At 50.5% G+C, this 16,162-nt stretch overlaps 1 non-coding gene across 1 annotated transcript; it reads right to left on the bottom strand.

Annotated features, from left to right (window-relative positions):
- Window positions 1-3,890: 3,890 nt before the first annotated feature.
- TRNAG-GCC (transfer RNA glycine (anticodon GCC)) lies at window positions 3,891-3,961 on the bottom strand. Its single transcript has one exon. It is a non-coding gene; the product is annotated as a tRNA-Gly (tRNA).
- Between the last annotated feature and the right edge of the window lie 12,201 nt (window positions 3,962-16,162).

The following is a 16,162-nucleotide window of genomic DNA, read 5'->3' as shown; positions in this document are numbered from 1 at the left end:
GGAGCAACCGATTATAATCGACCATTGGAATAAAGCCCATTCCGAACCTCTAATACCACGGATTCTGCCTCTTATTTACTGAGCTATTTTATTATGTTTCTGTATCAAATTAAGTCCCGGTAATTAAATTATTTACCACACACCCGCAACCACTTGGTCAAATCCCACCGGTAACTTTGTGCCGTGATTTTTGCCCTAGTGAGGCGCTATGTGGTGACCACTTATTCTTTGCCGCTATGCCAGAGCAACCCCGTATTCAATGCGATTGGGGCCCTGAGGCACACCTATCTTTGGCTTAATCAATGCTTCCATTTGCATTAGATAATAAACTACCCTTCTATCTCGGTTGTGTTGCCCTCCAAGAACTAGCCACCCACCTGGGCGGCCAGGTTTCAGTTAGCTATGTGTGATTTCTCCCATATCTGTGCAACTATGAGTGACAGTTAAAGGCCTAAGACTGGCACATTCTTGCGAGCAAAACCAAACCACGCAGATGCAGAAGGCCAATCGATATCAGTAATTGCACGAACATACCTGTGTACGGTAGTCTCTGGGCCAGACAATTCGTAGCTCTGACTGGTTGGACAATGGTGACCGTTACTGATAGGCCTGGCTAGCAATAGCCCCCACGGCTGTAAATTGCTCCATTTCGTGTCAATCCCATCTCAACACCGTGCTCAGATCAAGGCCCACCTAAGCATGTTGGAGGGGCAGAGTTGCGGACTTATAGCACACCTCTTTTAGACTGTCGGCAGCGTCCCATCTTTAACTGTTACTAACATAGCCCAATGACCATTCTATGCTAGGACTATCACCACTCTGGTCCGCCCTGCCCAAGGACTGATGTACTTGGGAGTGCGAGGCCTTAAGCAATGGGGGTTTGGATGTCAAGACAACAACAACAACAACCTACCCAAGCCCCTTTTCAGCAAAAAGGTTGGGGCCGCGGGACCCGTGATGCAATCTGCCGGTATAGTTGAAATTCTCTCGATGGCTCCACAGTTAACTCCATAATTGGGACGAACTCCCACTTGGCCAGTGCGGAGGCGTCTGCGGAGCACGATTCCTGTCGTAGCTGCTCAACACATGCAGTAAACTGTGCTGACATCGATCTTGTGGGACTGTTGTTAAATAGGCATGCTCATCTATGAATTAATGTTATTCAACAGCACCGCACATGGCAACCGAAATTAATTCCATCGTATCTCCTCCCTATCCCACTTCTTTCAGGCTTAGTGATGGTACAGCCTAGCCACAGTGCCAACCGGTGGCGTGCCATTTGCAACATGGGCAAGCCTGTAACTAGTGATTGTCTTGTGTACTAGAAGCGACACCTAGATCAGACATACAGTCAGCGAGGCGAGCGGACTCGACCCGAAGATATTGGAGCGCTGTACATGAGTACCGTATTTACATTACCTATACGGGCACAGGGGGAGATTAAGTGATTCGCCCAGAATCACAGGACGCGACCACGAGGCTCGAACCCTGGTTTCCTGCAACAAAGGAACAGCTGCACGTTGAGCACCGTGTTTACACTACCTAGTCATGCACGGGGGGATTAGTGATTGGGAGGGTACCTTCTCCCCCCGCAATGTCTAGCCGCGGCACGCATGCGGCTGCTACAGCGTTGAGGGTCAATTCACGCAGGCTCACGCACCCCTACGCCCCACCTCCCCGCTAACCGCTACTTGGCTGCCGCGGGCTGGACCTGCACCTGGAGGCGCGGGGCCCCAAAACTACTTAATTGTTGTTTATTGCATATTTATATCGCGCAAATTCGCCCGAGGGTATTGGAGCGCCTTAAATAGCACCGTCTGTACATTTCCCCTTCAGGCACGGGGGGATAAGTGATTTGCCCAGAATCACACGAGTGGACGCGACCACGAGGCTCGTAACCTGCTTTCCCGCACCAGGGGCGGCAGCGCAGCCGACAGACCAATATTTATGGAGAGTGCGGGCATTGATCCCGCTACTCGGCTGCCGGGAACCAGCCCTGCACCCGGAGGCGCAGGACCCAAAACCAATCTTAATTGGTTTTCTGTGGCATAATATATATGGCGCAAGTTCACCCGAGGGTATGGAGCGCCCTAAATAGCCCCGTAGTTACATTAACCATTCAGGCACGGGGAGAATAAGTGACATGCCCATGATCGCAGGATTGGACGCGCCTACGGGGCTCGCAACCTGCGTTCCGCACCTTTGGCGGCAGCGCGGCCAACGGACCACATCCTCGGCACGGCGATTACGTGATGGTTTCTTTTTTTATTTTTTATTCTCTAATGGAGAGTGCGGGCATCGATCCCGCTACCTCTCGCCTGCTAAGCTAAGCAATGCTTTGCCGTTTGGAGCTACGTCCCCTGCACCGGACCCAACTTGAGGCACGGGGCAATATATGCTTTGCCCAGACTGACAGGATGGTGACGCGACACCGAGGCTCGCAGCCCGCGTTCTCGCCATATGGCGGCAATATTAATGTTGCGCCGCCGCTGAGACCATTGCGCCACTGCCACGCCTCGAACCCTGGTCCCCCAGACCAAACTCGCCCCTTATTCAGCCATCTTTTTTTTTTTTTTTTGTATGTTTTTATCAACTCACTGCCCTGCAGTGAAAATGCACTGAACCCGCGCTGTCCCAAGGGGGGGGCCGAATTAACTGGTGACGCGACCACGAGGCTCGCAGCCTGCTTTCCCGACCTTTGGCGGCAGGTACAAATTTGTGTACCTGTCCGGCTCGTTCGCCTATGAAGCAACTACGCTTATCTCCTTCATAATGAGGACAACATGTACAACGCATGCCCCCATACATCAATCCCCCCGGTGCAATCAAGATTGTGAGCTTTAAAACATCATCCTGCATAGGATTGCTGAACCGGGGGGGGGGGGATTGCCGTGATAAATGATCCACGAGATCCCATGCCGGTGACCCGACCGCGAGGCTCCCAACTTTTGTCCTGCCGCCCCGACCACGAGGGATTAAATGATAATAATAAACCACATTTGTAGAGTGCGAGCAATCACCGGTAAGCTTTTCTAGGCGCTGGAGGCCGTTGGTAAGAGTACGCAAGGTATTGCCCAGAGTCACAGACGCGCTGTGAGATTCCGGCGTGTGTCGCCCTGGCCGCGGTGCCACACCTCATCACAATGATCCGGCCCAGTAAGGTGACGCACCGCGTGGCTCGCAGCCTGCATCACCGCACCCGGCGGCAACACAGCCGACGGCCCACTCTCAAGGCCCCTACCCGGACCCGACCCGAGGCAAGGGGGTAGGGGCCCAACGACCTCGCCCTGAATACAAGGGGGGGTCGCTCGGAGTTCACTCTGCTGCTTGACACTACCTCCCGGCTAGAAGCTGCTTCCCCACAACGTTGGCGGCAGCGCAGCCTAGAACCCCCCACATAACAAGGCCGTAGGGACCATTTAGCGAGTGCGGCAACGGCAACGCTGCTTCGAACCCTTTCCGGACCCTGGCCTGAGGGGAGGGTGAGTGAGTAGCCCGAGGTCGCGAACCACCCCCCCCCAGATAGTAGCTCGACGGTATGCTGAGCGAGCGCTCTACAATTAAGCTGACTCCCCACTGATAACAGCTGCGAAGCCAGCCCCATCACAGAGATTGACCGCCGGACCGCGGCAACCGCCCCTAACAAATCGCCACCTATGCCTTACTCTTGCGCCCCCTCCGCCCGTGGCCACCCGAGCCACAGGGCCCCGTCGACCTGGTACTGCCCAGGGACAGGGCCAGGGCGGAGTGGGTGCAGCAAGACTCACCGTGAGATTCAGCAAAACAGCGACAAGACGGCGAGCGATGCAGCGTGGATCCGAGCGACGAGACAACGACCGATGCTGTGTGGCGATGTGGCGAGGTGGGCGACCTGCACTAAAATGCTCAGCTGCATTGGCCGGGAATCGAACCCGGGCCTCCCGCGTGGCAGGCGAGAATTCTACCACTGAACCACCAATGCCTCGTGGCGAGGTGGGCGACAAAGAGGTCGCCAGGAGGGTGGGGGAAGGCTAAATAGCCTCCCCCTCACACCAGGGCCAGGAAGTGACACGCATTGCGCGTCACTTCCGGCCAGCCCGAGGAGGGGGGCTCCGGTCGGCGTCCCCACCCCCTCCCTGTGGGAGGGGGTGGGGAGGGGTGACCGGTGCCCCGGGGGCACTAAGGCGCTGACCGCTGATTGGCCCCCTGTGGGGGCTGCGGTCAGCGGCAGAGCAGAGGTCGACACTGACCTTGTCTTCTCAGAGGAGGAAGGAAGAGACGATGCCGTTCCTTCTCTGTCCGCCTGCCCGTCCCTGGACGTGTGTTTAAAATAATAAAGTAGGGGAACGGGATCAATCAAATTAAAGAAGTAGGGGCACGCCGTGCCCTGCCAATCCCGCCCACTTTGACCACTGACTTTGCATTTCTTTAGTTAAAAGGGCGCGGCTGCAGGCAGATTGTATGCCTTTGTTAAAGTAATCATGTTAATTGCAGCGCGTGATGGGCGCTGCGATTAACATGAATACTTTCACAAAGGCTTACAATCTGTCCTGCAGCCGTGCCCTTTCAACTAAAGAAATGCAGCAAGTGCAGGAGGCACTTGCTGCTGGACTAACCTGCTGTTGTGCACGCTTCAAATGCCACACTGCGTGCTCGAAGAGAGACAAGTGCGCGCGTGCCCCGCGCGCAGCTTACTGGAAACAATGGTCGCAAATATCTGCCCCCTCCATCTTTTGCATAGTTTCTCCGCCTCCCCTTGCAGGAGATGTGTCTCCTGTAGCCGGGTTTCCTGCACACCCCGCCATTCCATGTATCAATGCACATTACGGGCCAGATGTACGCAGCATGTATTTTGCGACACTTTGCGATTCCCAATGGGGTTGCAAATTGTGTGCCTCATCAATATTCATGAGACAAGCACAATTTGGGACCACCATGTAAGTTTTTTAAAAATCAATCCCATTTTCCTTAAAGGGAAAAGGAATGCATCTAAAAAAGAAAAATTTAACTTTTCAGTTTTATTTTTTGAGTGCAGGCAGTGGTCCCTGGGCCCCTTTGCGCTCCCATTTGCAAAGGCGCATTTGTGAATGGTTTACCACCGTTTTGAAAAGGGTGGTAAACTGCGAATGTTTTGCGAGCGCAAAAGCGGTCGCAAAACAATGGTACATGCCATTTGCACTCGCTATTAGGAAAGGACGCCCTTGTCATGCCCCTTCCTACTAGCGAGGCGCAAACCATATTTTGCGAGTCACTAATAGGTTAGCGACTCACAAAATATGGTTGGTACATGGGGCTGAGCTTTTTTGCGGTCAGAAACAGGACGAATTCATGCTTGTAACTGCAAAAATGGTCGTACATCTGCCCCTATTTCTCTTAACCTCTAAGCCCATCCCCCTTATATTCTACGTCCGAAAGTTAAATGTGTGTTGTCCAGTTACCATGGTTCAAAATGTACTTACATATTATGCCCTCCTCCGTACCCCTACCTAGCCCGCCCCCAGATAGGAGATCCGTTACCACTCCTGCAATTAGCGGACACTAAACCATAAAGAAAACACCCACAATCATGAACTCCCCAATCCCAGAGCAGCCTGGCAATGTCCAGTCACCCAAACTGTTGATAAACCATCAGTCTTAGGACCCAGACCAACCAAAGGAGTGGTCCTTCTAGAGGGGAAAGACCAGGCTCTAAAGGAGCAATCTCATGCTCATTCTACGCTGGCCCATACATCGATAAGGCTCAGCCAGACCATATAGCAGCTCAACAGGACGCAGCCTGTCACGAGGGGGACAGGCACTATTCATGCTTGATCTGTATTTCAAAGAAGATCATCTGCAGTCCCTTGAATATCTATCAGTAGGGAGACACTATCCGCACAGGAGGAGTCCGAGTTCGACACCTCAGTCCCCTTCACCGAATTGGAGCCAGCCTCCGAGATAGTTTCCTTCTCTTTCATGATCTCAGTCATCACCTGAAGGGCTGCAGCCCTTTCCTTCTAAGTTTGGGATGAGCTTGATATTTTCGGCAGGCCCCATTTGGACCTCTTCCTGGATCTCTTCCTGAGTCCAGGAGCCCGAGGTACGACGGCAGGCTCCACCGTTGGGGGTGACCCCCCAGACCTGTAGGCCTTGAGCCATTCCCATGCTGTCTTGAGATCATCACAGAAATGTGTCTTCCTCTCCAACACTATGCGGAAGCAGGCAGTGAAGATCAAAGAGTATTGTAGACCCTCCTCCCGTAGGGATTTCTTAACTTAAAAAAACGAGGTTCATCTCTGGTGGATTTCAATTGTATAATGGGGGAATATTGACACCTTGCTGTTGTCCACTACATTTGGGCCTTTAGTCCTTGCTCTTTGCAGAAGTACGTCTCTGTCTTTGTAATGTAGAAGCTTTGCTACAACAAGACATGGGGCCGTCCCAGTGCCAGGGATCGAGCCGGGGCATGGTGAGCCTTATCAAGAGTGTAGAATATCGACGAGCCCTCTGGTGCGATCACTGTGCGAAGCCAGGGCTCAAGGAAGACGATCATGTCCCTGCCCATCACCCCCTCAGGGCGGCCCACCAACCTAATGTTGTTCCTTCTATTGCATCCTTCTGCATCTTCAGCCCTATGTTCTAGCGTGCGGACCCTATCAGAGAGCTCTGCAACTTGGAGCGACAGTGCTTGTTGTGCAGGGTGGAGCTCAGCAATTGAGGACTCTGCTACTTTCACCCTTTCTGGTAGCTTTTGGTGCTCTGCTCTGAGGAGCCCCAGCCCCACTGACACAGTGATAATATCTTGATGCAGAGTTGCTTTAGTGTAGGCAATAGCATCTAATATTTTGGTTAGCTGCTGATGCACTGGGTCTACCGGGACTAACGACCCCGATTTCCCTTGTTTCTGCTCCGGGGATCATCTTCCTGGTCTGGTGATGCTCCTGTTAGTTTTGCTCTGGCCTTACCCATCCTGACCCAAGGCGTGGTCCCAGTCACAACAATCGTGGTTGTGTCCACAGATCACCACACTGCGAAATGTTGCTACATTTAAGAGCCTCAAAGCTGGAAATCAGTATTCCACAAATCGCACCAGGGTCACCTCAAAAAGCCCGAGCAACTGGATTATGCAAGGAATGCACCAAGCGCCCACACCCCAGCCCAATACACTAAGTCCAGTCTGGGAGGCGGCCGCACATCCCTGTGACAGGAAACCTATTGTTCTACCTTCCCCTGCTCGAGACTGGCTCAGCAGCAAGAGGGCAGAATTGTGTCTGTGGTCGGCAGCAGCACTAGCTTGCAGTGTGACCCTGAAAGGCTGGTACCGGAATACAGGGGGGCTCCCTATGGATGCCCCCAGTACATGGGACCCTACATTCAACAATGGAATCTGTGTTGGGGTAGGATTCCAACATGTTTGATACCAAACATGACCGGTTTCGTAGCAGCTAATATATAGCTAGACATCTTGTAATTGACTTGATGTCCACTGTATGTTTAAAATGGCTGGCTGCACTTACAAAGCCTGGAGAATTGACTCCGGGGTTTGTAGGTCATGTCCTGCTCATGCAGGGCACCCTCACACTTATAACCTAGCACCCTGACTTCAGGATTAAAAGGCCTACCTTAGGCAAGTGGCTGTTGCAGGAGTACTCCCTCCCGATACGGTTGTACTCGAGATATATCCTTTCAACTGCTCACCCGTGGTGTTCCTGCTTCTTTTCGCTCAGGCAGGAATGTTTCTCCTTTCTCATGAACCATTATCATCTATCGACGCAGGGACACAGGGGCTTATTTACAAGACCCTTGAGCTGCCTGTGCATTGCTTTTTCCCATATTAAAAGTGACGCATGGGCAGCACAAGGAGTTTTTAAATAAGCTCCACAGTTTATCGTACATAGAACTGTCTTCTTGTGTTTCGAACTGTGCCTGTTTGCTCTTCAGATGGGAGGGGTAGATGTGGGAGGGGTGTGGGTGGCTGAAGGGTTCCTACCGTGTAGCAGGAACATTGGCACCGACCCTCAGGGGGGTTCATCTTGATGCTCCACCATGAGGGTGAATAAACCCCCATCACCGTAACCCAGTGTTTGAATAGCACAGCAGCAATCCTGAAAATTTGCAACAAATCCGCCATTACTCCTTGACTAAACTGTTTGATCCTTGACAGATACCATGGGCCTTATTTATAAAAACGGTCACATCTCGGCGTGAAAACAGCGATGCCACAGTTTTCACTGCGCCCTCCCTGCAACATGATGGATGCATCATATTTACTGTACGATGCAACATGTTGCAAGGAATGACAGATACGTCACTATTACTGATATATCTGTGAGCGCTAAACTGACGCATTGCTGGAGTTGTGTCGGAAGCGTGATGCAAATCCAGCAATGCAGGGGAAGGGCTATGATTATAGACCTGCGTCACCCTTTCGCCTGCCATGAGGCGGCATAAGGGTGACGGATTTGACGCAGTGGCGGCCTAGAAGTGGTTCAGTGAAATCTCATAGATTTCACCGTGCCACTTCTACGAGGCTTTATTGCGTCTGAACGCCCACCCTGCATACATTATACCAGACGCAGGTATAATTTGGCGCAGGCCTTTACAAAGTGATGCATCTGCCTAGATGCGTCACTTTGTAAATATGCTGCAACATGGTGCATTGTTTACGCCGACAAAAAGTGACACAGCAGTGGCACAAAAGTGTCACAAGGGACTCATAAATAAGCCCCTATGTTTTGCTCATTCTCAAACCCCTCTAGAGCGCAGACGATGCATTGGCCCCGACCACCAAGGGAGTCCAAAGAACCCGTTTCCTTTGATGCCACCCAAGGTGGTGAATAAACCCTATCACTGGCATCTCCTCTCTGTTCCCTCCCCACTCCTTATCCACGCCCCCTCCCCAACCACCCAGACGTGCCTCGAGGACTCCCATGATGCAAAGGCCCGCAGCTAAACCCCGAAAAAGCAGTGGGTCAATTGACCACGCTATAAATGCTGGGCACAAGTCTGTGCAGCGGCAAAGGACAGTGCAGCATTTTGAGAACATAGGCTCCCTTGAGGCCCAATTTACTCTACTCCCCCCAGCCATGGGTGTAGCACCCACTAAGCCAGGCACCACAACCCATACCCCCCCCCAATTCCCATTCCTGATGTGCAAGGAATGCAGAGGAATCCCTGGAAGGCACCACCCCACCCTTCTCATCCGAAGGCCAAAGGTAAATGAGGAACCGGTAGAAGAGGGACTCCTCCTCCCACATTACAGAGGTATGTGGACTCTTAGGGGCAGATTTACAAGTTCTGGCGCATCTCCGCAAATCAGCAGGGATGTGCCAGAAAAGACGCCACATGCAATTCTCACCTTGCGCCACCACAATGCGGTGCACCGTGGCGCAAGGATAGGGTGATACATGTCGCATCCTGTGGCGTAAGGGCGACACATTGCTGGAGTCGTGTCGCAAGCGCGACACGGCTCCAGCAATGCATAGGGGCCGCCCATACCTAACATGGTGCGCCACTCCTTACGCCTGCCTCAAGCAGGCGTAAAGTTTTGTTGCAGCGGCCTCGGGAAAGTGCGGCACTTTTACGAGTCGTTCATGCGACGGAACGCCCAACCTGCACAGGAACACCCACATGAAACCTAACGCAGGTTTCATGTGGCGCAGGGCTTTACAACATGACACATCTCCCAAGATGCGTCACGTTGTAAATAAGGAGCAACGTGGCGCATGGTTTATGCGGCCGCTGCGTCACAGAAGTGACGCAACGGTAGCGTAAATGTGGTGCAAGGGGCATGTAAATCTGCCCCTTAGTACTCCACTCACCAAGGCTGCTAAAATACGAACCTGTGGACCAGCCCCAAAGGGGAGAGCCGCCACCTTGGTGCAGCAGGTGAAGATGTGCAAGGGCCCACTGTTACCCGACATTTGCCCACTTCAGCACCTCACCGCACCCAAAGAGGGGGACATCTTGCTCACCAACTCTCCAACCTGCCCGCAATACCACCTACAACCCCTTGTCACCCTGGCTCCGGCGCAATATGAAGGGAGAGATGGACCAGGTGGGGGTGCCAGGGTCCTCACCCCTTCCCAACTTCAAACAGTGCTGCAAGCACCAAATTGAGGCGACTGGGACACTCTGTACCATTACCGCCATGTGGGCGAACACCACAGTCACCGCAGCCTCCTTTTTTCTCGACAAACCCTGCACAATTAGCTGCATTGGAAGCTGCTATAACCCTGATCTGTCAGACACACACACACACACTCTTCCCTCCATTCTCAGGAGCGAGGGCTTGGGGAACGAGAAGAGGCGAGGACCCATCTTCCCAAAGTTCAGCAGGCCCTGTGGCCCGAGCCCAAGGAGGTGACCTGTGGGTCCTCGTCTTCATACTGATGGGACAGGCCCTGCAGGCCTGTGCTGAAACCACCCGTAGGAGTATTATCCCGAACCAAGGCATCCCTGGCATGAAAGAGCAGGGCAGTGCACCAGCCCACAGATGACAAAGCCTGTACTGCCTCCTGGTACAGGACACACAAACCTGTGTCAGCCAGGGTTGGATTGGGATAAAAAAATCGTCCCGTGCACGCTAAAAAAAAAGTGGCCCACATTTGCATATTGTCTTTCCGCAAAAACACTGCTTCGGCGAAATGTTATTAAAAAAGGGAGTTTAAAAAAAAAGTGCACGGATTAGTTTACTCTGCTGAGGCCCCCTGCCACTGCTCTGTATGCATATATTAAAAGGCCGGCCCTGTGAGAGAAAGGGAGTGACACCTTTGCCCCTCGATAAAAGGGAGGTAATAGACGCCCATCTGCCTCCAGCAAGGCCACTCAGGCACCCACTGGGCCGCTGGCGGTATCCAGACAATGCAGAAACCACCCAAATTGGCCCCTCAGACAGCTAAAAAAAGCAGCCCACAGCTAGAACTAGACACCGGCCCCTCGGGCATTGCCAGAGTGCCCGCATTACCAATCCGACCCTGGTGTCAGCCGCACCATCTCTCCATGCCTGGTGCAACCCAGTATCCAGTCCTGAACACACAGGCAGCACTAAGTCTAGTGCCTTCACAATAAAGGTACAAACGCAGCGCACCCCAGAGTGGACCCTCCCAGATAATCTCTTCTCCTACATACTGCCCTCCACACCTCTAGCCCTCCACCCCATTGTGCTGTCTCACCTTAGCTCCGTGCAATGTGGCAAAGCAATCCACTGCGGTGTAGCATTCTATTCGTACTGAGGCAGTACCACTCTCCTAGCCTCTCACCCAACACCTTCACCCTCACCTTACACAGTTATTTTTTGTCCTTGTCAGGATCTCATTTCTGGTTCAGATACACCAATCAGCACTATGGGGCATATTATCAAGGACAACGTTAAAATTATCACACCAGAACTTGGACTTCTATTGGAATTCTCAAAGGCATATTATCAAGCCCATTATCGCCACTTCAGCTGCAGTTTTCTGCCGCTAAACCAGCGATAATTTTTAACGCCGTCCTTGATAATATGCCCCTATGTTAGTAAGTCGCTGGTAACAACCTTGACAACAAGTGCACAAGATATCCCATTGACCTTTCACCTGTAAAGGAAAAAGGTCACTTTAGTTAAATACATTACAGTAAATCACTTTACATTGTCTACACCTATCTTCATTCGCATCCTCCTCTCCCCTGTTTTCATCCGGTTCCTGGATAAAGATCAAAAGGACAAAGAGGTTAGTGGCCCCTCAAGATCCCCCCCAGGTTAGGGCAGGGGTACCCCTTTGGATCCTCAGGTGTCGTTGTCTTTTTCATTGCCTGATCCTTCCATCCCCCCCTGTGTGAGGCTACAGGGGACCGCTTTGGGTCATCAGGTTTCGTCTTCGCTCTCCTCGTCTGATCCATCCAGTGCAGTGTAGTCACGCAGGAGTCTGTGGATCAACTTCCAGTAGGCCAGAGTCGATGTCTCGTTCTTCCCTATTACCTTGCGGTTTCTTGAAAACAGAAGAACATCTTTAAAGCAGCACAGGAGATTCCAGCAGTCCTGGAGGTCCCAGAGTGTGTGTCTCCCTGGGAACTGACCAGACATCACCAAGTCTGTGGTGATACAAAATGTTGGTATCCAGGCCCTAAGCTTCACGCCTAGGGCCTTCAGCATGTCCTGCGCATGCGCGCACTCCCAGAAGCGATGGTAGGTCGTCTCGTTTGCAGTGCACCCTCTCGGGCAGAACTTGTATCGGCTGAGCCCTCTTGCATGCGTGAAGGCCTCAAAGGCAGTCCACCTTGGATGGACATGCAGGCGATGTCCTTGGGCTGGTTGGTCTGACGCTTGAAGGTGACGCTCTCCCACACGTGATCCACTGTGGCAGAGGGGAGGGCGATGATCGGTTTTCTGACAACCCCTGCACGTATCTGGTGCTGAAACGTTCTTCAGAGTCCATGTAGCTGGGGTGGCAACTTCCAGACCAAACTCCTTGGTGAACTTTTCCACTTCCTTGTATAACCACGGGTAGTACCAGGTGTAGGGGACGGAGCTCACACATTCTCACCTCACACAATTGCCCCAGCACCACCTTTTGCAGAATCCCCAGGAAAGACAGTGCCCTTTGCTAGGCGCCTACGGTTAAATACTCTCCATCCCTAGGGCAAAATTCCTCTAGGTAAATTGACATCTGGGATGGACCCAGTGACCCACTCCACTGCCCAGTAACTTCCCTGCCTTCCTCCATCTCTCATACCCCCTGCCCAGTTCAAGCTCTGCTCCCTGGGGGTGGCCTCCTCTAAGTCTCATGGTCCAACCATATCCCCACCCCTCCGGGAAGTGGGGGCCGAACCAAGGGGCAGTGCAATTGAACCTTGTGCTGCTAGCTCTATAGGGTAATCTAGTAACAACCTTTCCTATTACATTCCAGAGCTGCTGACTGCACGGGGACTTAAAGTAATAACCTGTGGCACTGCACCTTGTGCTCCTGACTCTACACGGACATTCTAGTATGGATCTGCGGTACTGCACATTGTGCAGCTGACTACAGGGACACCTGGCAACGCACGTGCTATTGCATCCCACTGCGACCGAGCTGACTGTTTTTCCTCCCTTCCATTGGTTCCCTCTTCCCCGTGTACTTATTCAGGGGCTTATTTACTAGCTCCTTGTGCCACTGGTGTGTCACTTTTTGTGACGCACGGTGGCGCATTTTGCTGCCCCATTTTAGAAGCACAGGAAAAGCCACTCTGCATGGCTTTTCCTGTCCTAGTAAATACGGCCCCTTTACACGCAGCACTTTGCGTGAAAGCGGAATTTCATGGGTGTTGCTGTGGGTGTTCCTATGCAACACCCATGGAACCTGAAACATTTCCAGATTTATGAGAAATCGTAAACCTGGAAATGAGTTAGAATACTACTCCACCCCAGGGGAGGCGTAGGGAGGCACAATGAGGAGAATTGTATTAATTTCTCCCCATGTTTTTTTTCTCTTTCTATGCGTGCTACACTCTGCAGCACACATAGAACGAGAAAAACACCTCATATGATTCTTTATGTGCAGGACGGTGTCCCATCCTGCACATAAACAATCATTTAAAAAAATTACATTTTACAAGTTCTATGGGCCTCATTTAGGAAAACTGTTGCATCGCTGCGTCAAAACAGCGATGCAATAGTTTTCACTGCGCCCTCCTTGCGACAGGATAGATGCGTTGTATTTAATGTACAGCGCTCCATGTCACAAGGAGTTACAGATAATCAGTATTTCTGACGTATCTGTAAGCGCAAAAGTGGCGCATTGCTGGGGAGTGCCTGAAAACAGACGCAACCCAGTAATGTGTCCTTTCACATGGAGCAAGCTGAAAATGGCACCATTGAGCGTTTTCAAGTACTCATTCATTTTAGACAGGGTTTAGCAGGGAATCAAATTATCTTCTTTTTTTTACTATTAGAAACTGGTCTAAATATGAACATCTCGAAACTTCGAACAGTTATTTATTTTTTTTTTTGGATCTACCCGTCAAGCCCTCTGTAGTATGTACGCTGACCGGCATCCTCGTGCCGGAAGCTTGGCTCGAGGGCATTTGCTATGTGGCATGTATTCATTTAAACTATGTTCCATGATCTGGTGCTGAACGTTGCATGCCAGGATTCTGACAATGTTATTCAGTTGTCAGAGATCCTGGTATGCAGCGGGAGCGTCTGGTTGTGGGTGTTCACTTATATGAATTAAAGTAACACTTACGAGATACAAAATGTTCCTGTATCTTCATTTCTTCATTACTTCATTTGGTGACAAGCGGACGAAGCTGTGCGTCTAGCACCCACCAGCCAAGACTTTTCTTCACTCGGATTTGTTTGGGGTCCACCTCGTAGTTTTCAGCATCTGCCCCAAGCGGAGGCCTTCAACAGTTCCTGATCCGATTTCAATTCTCTTGCAGATGGCGATTTTGGCAGCTTTGGGCAGACCAGCGTTTTGGGAATCATTACGTTGTTCCCCGTCACTTCCCTCAACGCTCCATAAATCTCACTCGCATTTTCGCGCATGCGCACTAACGCATGACGCATACGCGCAACGACGCTGGCAGCCATCTTGCGGTTTGCTTCCTTGTTACCCTGGTAACCTGAGGGAGACAACGCTACGCCGCGGAGGAACAGCTGCTTATTTTGTGACTGTCATCTGATTTCTCATCCTTGCTTCGATTCCAGGTAGGATCCAGCCTGCACTCTTCTACGGTGACAGGCACACCTTGTCTATTTCAAAGTACTGGTTTATTTACACGCTTGAGCCTTCAGATTCGGTGATAGGCTCACCTTACAACATTACTTTACATGATTTTATTTACTTTCGCCTACCTATTGTGTTGATTTTCTTTATCATTTTACATCAGCAATTGTATTTATTTCATTATGTAAAATTTTTATTTTTTTGTCTTTACATCAACACCTCCTCTACATTCTCATTGATAAGTGTACTCACAACAATGGCTTCTTCTCAGCAATTTGAACAACCGCCTCCTTTCTTGCAGCAGCCTGGGAAACCCAGTATTCCATGGCGTCAATGGGTAAAAGCTTTTGAAAGCCACATAGTAGCTATTGATGCCGTTAAATTTTCTCCACAGCGTAAGGTAGCAATTCTTTATGGTTGTCTTGGTCTTGCTGCACAACACGTTTTTGAGAATTTACCCAAATTCCCAACTCCTGCTGGTGAAGCTGGTGATGCTGATCATTGGAACATTTATAAAGAGGCATTATCATGACTTGCAAATCACTACGATCAGAAGTCAAACATTATGCTTGAGAGACATAATTTCTTTAGAAGAAAACAAGGTGAAGACGAATCTGTGGAAGAGTATATCGCACAGTTGCAAGTTTTAGCGTCAATCTGCGAGTTTGAAGCTGACCCTGAAATTTACATTCGTGATCAATTTGTTTTTGCTTGTTTCTCAAGAAAAATTCAGCAACGCCTCCTTAGTTGTAGAAAACCATCTCTCCAAGAGACAATTAATATCACCAAGAGTATTGAGAGATCTATCGTTACCTCTAAGGTTCTTCAACAAGATCAATCTCTAAACTCATTTAAGACTCCTACACAAGACATTGTCAACTCTGTGAATGCTATTTCTACGCATAAACCTACTAAATAATTTGTCAAAAAAGGAAATACGTTCTGTTATAGATGTGGTTCTAAATCGCACTTAAGCAATTATCCTATGTGCCCGGCTATCGGGAAAAGATGTGTTCTTTGTAAAAAGATTGGTCATTTTCAAGGTTCATGCAGATCCTCAAAAAGACCCACCAGCATCAATAGCGTTGATTACTCTGGAGCCATTAACGATTGTTCAGATCAGTTTCAAGATATGGTAGTTTCTATTGAATGCAATTCCGTTTTTACTCCTCACTGTGTGAAAGGCCCTTTAGGAACTGCATACTTTGGTAACGTGGAAATTCCCATAATGGCAGACTCTGGTTCTCCCATAACCATTTTATCAGATGTTATATTTCATGATAAATGGGAAGGTTCCATCACTCTATGTCAAACTGACATCAACCCCAAGGCTTTCGGGGAGTTTGACATAGACATGTTGGGATATTTTAATTACAGACTGGAATGCTTAGGAAGATCCATTTTTACTAAGGTGTACATTGCAGTTAGAGGACGTAATATCATTGGCTGGCAGGATTTGGTGAAAATGGGTTTACGTCTTATTCCAGGTTCGGATAATCCAATTGCTCTTGGTGATC

The sequence above is a fragment of the Triturus cristatus genome, chromosome 5_1 (genome assembly GCF_964204655.1).
Source record: "Triturus cristatus chromosome 5_1, aTriCri1.1, whole genome shotgun sequence".
Lineage (NCBI taxonomy): Eukaryota > Metazoa > Chordata > Amphibia > Caudata > Salamandridae > Triturus > Triturus cristatus.
The sequence above is the reverse complement of the archived record's forward strand: the minus strand, read 5'-3'. Positions and strand labels throughout refer to the sequence as shown.